Raw genomic sequence first — 5,691 nt, forward strand, 5'->3', positions numbered from 1 at the left:
TGATGCAGTCTGTTTCATATGGGCATGTACTGCCTGGCTTCCATTAGAAAAATATTTTATAGAGGACAGCACAATGCTTTAATTATTTTGTTGATTTCGTTGCACTCCACTGGGCAGACGGGATCCCTGTGCACATCTTGTTTTTCATATACTTCTTTGTTTTGTTGTAAAAGACATTTATATTGGCTAGGTGCAACTATCAATCTATACCTGGTTATTAAGTTGGCAGTTTCAAATTAAAAATGTCATACAGTATTATTCATTAAGATTTGATTTAAAAATACAGAGATTAAATAGAAGGGTAATTCCAGAGGAAAAGAATAGTCCCTGAAAAAAAAAGACCCCAAAAAAGAAAAAGGATATAGGTCTTTGCACAGTGAGATTGTTGCACTTCATCAACTGAGACAACTGGTACAATCATTCCCTAGCACTGACCTGTTAATGCTGAAATAATTTACATCCCTCTGGAGCGAAGACTAAACTATGCTAATGAAAAAGCATATTGATGGTCCCAAAAGGCATAGTATTGATGTAACACTCTAAGTAGTTCTACCAAAACAGAAATCATACAGATCCAGACCTAAGATGTTACTGAAAGCTATTACCAAATACAATCTAAATCACCCAAATCAGCTACACAATTACTGTGTCTGATGTAGCTACTATTTAATAAAAACCAGAGCCAGGACAACTGAGATACACTGTTTCTCCCAATATTAAAGTCTGAGAAACTGTACATAAAGTGAGGATACTGGAAAAGAAAGCTTTGCTGTGGTCTGTCATTATCAATGCTATAATTGTTATGGCCCTCAGCACCAAGATTTAATTAAACAGCTTCAAACAGTAGGAAGAGACTTAAGGAGCAGCATCGAGTCAATTTTAAAGATGGACTTATTTTCCATGCCTAATCTACTATTTCCCGTTATTGTTTACAGTTCTTTAATCTCAGAGCACTGCTGTTAATGAAACCATTTGCATTGACTGCTTTTTACAGGTCCCTTGAAAATTGACATGTTATTTATCTTCTCTAGAACTAATAATTAATGCCTAGCAGAGATTTAGTCAGTTCCTTTGATTTTTGTGGTAAAATCCTCTATCTTCCTCACTTCTTCAGGTAACAGTCGAATTATAATTACAGTTCATCTTTTCTCACTTAAAAAAAATAAATACCTTGTGCATGAGAATCAACTACATTCTATAGCTAACAGGTATTCAGGTACCTTCAGCAGACTGGATACAGCTTCAGCAAAATTTCCAGAATCAAGCCTAAATATTGAAAAGGAACATACTATTACCTGGAACTGAAGATTAGAAATGTACTGTAGGAAAGTTCACCTCCCTAGGGTTAAGTTAGCTTTGGTGGATAACCTTTTCCCGCTGTATATAGAGATGCAAGCTAAAAGTCAGCGAGGAAAGCACAGTGCAGCTTGTCATGGGAATATGCTACATGAATTTTGCTGGAGTGGTTCATTTGGCTTCAGTGAATTTGAGTGAAATTTCATCTGCATTGTGTTTGAAAATTGCATTTAGCTGTAGTGTATCTATATGACAATGAAATTACATTTATTATATTTGCTTCTTTAGTGTAAGTTCTGCACTGGTATCAAAGTATGAAAGGTAGTAAAGACCCTTCTTCCCCTAAGACACAGTTCTTTTAAAAGTACCTTATCTGAACTGTAGGCAACCCATATGAATACCTTACGTTAAAAGTACCTAAATATAAAAAGGAAACATTTTCCCATTTCTGTTATAGGGATATACTAATGAAGTATAGCTGATGCCAAATACACTCTACATCTGATTTGTTAGTAGGCTTTTCGCATGTACCCTTTGAAAAACAGAAAATATTTGGGCAAAATAAACTGGATTTGGTGTGGCTCCAAAGGTGTTTCAGTGCACATCAGTTTCAAAATAGAACAATTATTGTATAGTAGTAAAGAAAGGTCTTCGAAGACATTTGTTCTGAGGAAAAAAGTAGAACGTGATCAGTAGCTAAAGTTTCTGCCCTGGTAGAAAATGTAGATTTAATGCATTAGAAGTAATATTCCTAAAGCAAGCTCTTCCCCAGTAAAGGGCATCACCAAAACGCTTAATTTGACAGACAAAGGAGCAATTGAGGACACTGTTGTTTCACCGTTCAGAGGAACCTGTTTAACAGTCTAATTTAATGATTTAAGCATAATCTGACTACTTAAAAGTAACTTTGAGAGACTAATGTTTTGATAAACCCAGGTCCAGAAAGCACCATAAACTTGTTAAACCACTTATTGGTTTAACACATAACCCACTTGTTGCAACCACCCGCAGTACTGATGGCAGCGAAGTACCCGGGCACAGGCTTCAGTTGCTCTACTGGCACTTCTGTCCTCAGGCCAGCACAGACAACCAGCAACACTGAAATCCGAGCTGCCACAACTTTGCTGTTAGCAGCATTTAATATAACTTAGGTACGGCTAGTTTTGTTGCAGCAATGCTCCTCACGTGAAGTTAAACAGCCTTCAAAAATGTCCTTGCTTTGCACGTGGAAACAAAGGGCTCCCTTTTGGCTTTATCAGTTGGTATGAATATTTGGGATTTCAACGGCATGGGGAGTGGGAAAAGGATATTTACACTACCCAACTTTAAGCACTTAACGTACTTCCTTCCCTCTCCTTGTCTCCAGTGTTTGCCAGGTTTACATTTGCTGCAGCTATAGCACTTCTGACTCCTCTGGGAACAAAAAACACCAGAAATGGCCTATCGCCTCTAGCTTTCTGATAAGCAGCAAGGGAACAGGATTTGAATTCATGTGACAGGTACTCAGCTAATCATTCTTCATAAATGATAGTGCTATTATATTAGTTATTAAACAGGGGAAAAATGTTTGTGTGTACAGAGCCATTCATCTACTTCAAGTTATCTACAGACAAATACTTTAAAGATCAGGTTCTCATTTACTTCATTGATTTTTTTTTTATCTCCACATGCTTAGGCAAGATTATGATGTAAGACAACATCATCAACAGTTCTGGTGAAGTAACAACTGAAGAGATATGTCAGAGAATACCACTTGGTTTTCACCTTTGCAAAGAATTTATCTACAGAAAGCTATCAGTGTCATCAAAACTATCACTGAGATGAGGAATATTACTATGAAACAAGGAGGTTGCCTTTAGATTGGACAATGTTGGATTAGTAACGATGAAGATAGCAGAGTTTATAAATATATCCCTTTCCCCAAAGTTCCTACACTTACAGCTATAGTTCTCATAGACCACACATACCTGAAGCTTCCTCGCCTTGTTGCGAGAACCGTGGGGTTATATGGAAGTTGCTGCCTGGAACAGCTCTCCACCCAGGCAGATAGGTAATTTAAACTGAACTGGCATCTGTCTGGTATTTTGAAAACAGAGAAGTTTTAAATAGTACGTATCAATGAAATGCAAAGGTTTCGCAGCTCTATAGGCATTTTAGAATGGGATATGATGATTCTAAAGTTTTATTCTAAACTGTGTCATATTGTCATACATGGAATGATTAACCCTGTCCACTTGGATATAAGAAGCGCTGGAAATAGGAACAGTGACAAAAATGAAACTTTTAATTCTTGATTGGTGAAAATGTGCAGTAAATTCCAATTGCAGCCCCATACTGTTCCTTCAGCAGAAGAATTCATACTATGTCTTTTCAGTTTATCCTTTTTTTGCACATGCAGAAAGTTTATCCAGTCCTACCTTATGACATGGCACTTTGTATTTCACTACAGCTACTTCTTCCCAGTGAAGTCTTTAGTCATGAAAGAGAAAAACTGGAGGGCAATTGAAACTCCTGCTTATTCAGTGTGTTTGAAAATAACTGTTAGACTACCCGTGGTCATTCTCAGATTATGTCTCTGTGCATCTGCCCAGAATTTGTGTGTTCAAAAGGTGCGGTTTTAAAATTGACATTCTAGAGTTAAAAAGGTATATTTGTAAATTCCTTACTTCACTTGCACAATATGATCATTTCTATTAAACTCATTTACTTGTTTTCACTGTGATAATTTCCACAGTGTATGGTAGTACCAAGCCTTAATTTATAACACCTTGTTCAGTCATTCTTAGTCTGGGAGTTGTGATCGCCAGGCCGAAAGCACAGCTAAAACTAAAACACCAGCAGAATCATAGAATCTTTTAGGTTGGAAAAGACCTTTAAGATCATAAAGTCCAACTGTTAACCTAGCACTGCCAAGTCCACCACTAAACCATGTCCCCAAGCACCACATCTACACATCTTTTAAATACCTCCAGGAACGGTGACTCAACCACTTCCCTGGGCAGCCTGTACCAGTGTTGACAAACCTTTTGGTGAAGAAATTTTTCCTACTATCCAATCTAATGCACTAATGAAAAGAAAGGGTTGGTTCAGTCTTTCTAGAATGACCACACTAGTTGAATTCCAGGCACGATTTATTTCTCTTTCTAGCATTTGGATAACTTGTGTGCTGTGTGGAACCAGCTGTGGTCCTCTTGTGTAGTCCCTTAATGAAGCTGAGTGCTTCGATCTTCTGTAAGATTTAGAACCTGTGACGGGTTATGGAAAGTAGAATTAACCCAGACACCTTCCCCTCAAATTACTTGGACAGAATACGTTGTTTCCCACTTTGTTTTCCTTCTTCAGCATTGGTGTCATTTATATCTAAATTTATTCCATTAGCATACTTCAGGATCAAAAGTCCTGCATTTATACAAAATATGTATTAGAACATAAATGTTTCTTCAAGTTTGGCAGAACTACAGGAAAAAAGCAGAAAAACACTGGAAGAGGGGATTAAAACAGAGAAGGCAGATTAAATTGTTCACTGGAGTAATCTATCACAGTGCTGGATACCAGCTCCAACCCGGCAAGGAAAACGGGCGCAATCACTGCTCTGTTAAAGCCAGAAGTCTGGTTAGACACAGAGGGAACAGTCTGAGTGGTGAGTGACAGCCTCCGCCCCAACCACTGCCTCTCTCATACCTACACCAGCATCCCTGCTGCAAGCATGCCAGGAGGGATCCTAAGGAAAAATAGCTCTGAAGAACAGAATTTGTGCTGAAAATAGTGTTCGCAATAGCACATTCTAATTGTGCATTTCAGGATTGTTGTTTAAAAACTTAAGAATAGCTTTTACTGCCAGCTCTCTTTGCAGAAAAGCAGAGAGATTGGTTGGGTGTCATGGTTTAACCCCAGCCGGCACCTCAGCACCACCCAGCTGCTCGCTCACTGCCCCCCAGTGGGATGGGGGAGAGAATCGGAAGAGTAAGAGTGAGAAAACTCGTGGGTTGAGATAAAAACAGTTTAATAGGTAAAGCAAAAGCCGCGCACACAAGCAAAGCAAAACAAGGAATTCATTCACCACTTCCCATGGGCAGGCAGGTGTTCAGCCATTTCCAGGAAAGCAGGGCTCCATCACACGTAATGGTTACTTGGGAAGACAAACGCCACTACTCCAAACGTTTCCCTCTTCCTTCTTCTCCCCCAGCTTTAAGTGCTGAGCATGACATCACATGGTGTGGGATATCCCTTTGGTCAGCTGGGGTCAGCTGTCCCAGCTGTGCCCCCTCCCAGCTTCTTGTGCACCCCCAGCCTGCTCGCTGGTGGGATGGGGTGAGAGGCAGAAAAGGCCTTGACTCTGTGTAAGCACTGCTCAGCAGTAACAAAAACGTCCCTGTATTATCACCACTGTCCAGC

Source organism: Phalacrocorax carbo, chromosome 3 (assembly GCF_963921805.1).
Source record: "Phalacrocorax carbo chromosome 3, bPhaCar2.1, whole genome shotgun sequence".
NCBI lineage: Eukaryota > Metazoa > Chordata > Aves > Suliformes > Phalacrocoracidae > Phalacrocorax > Phalacrocorax carbo.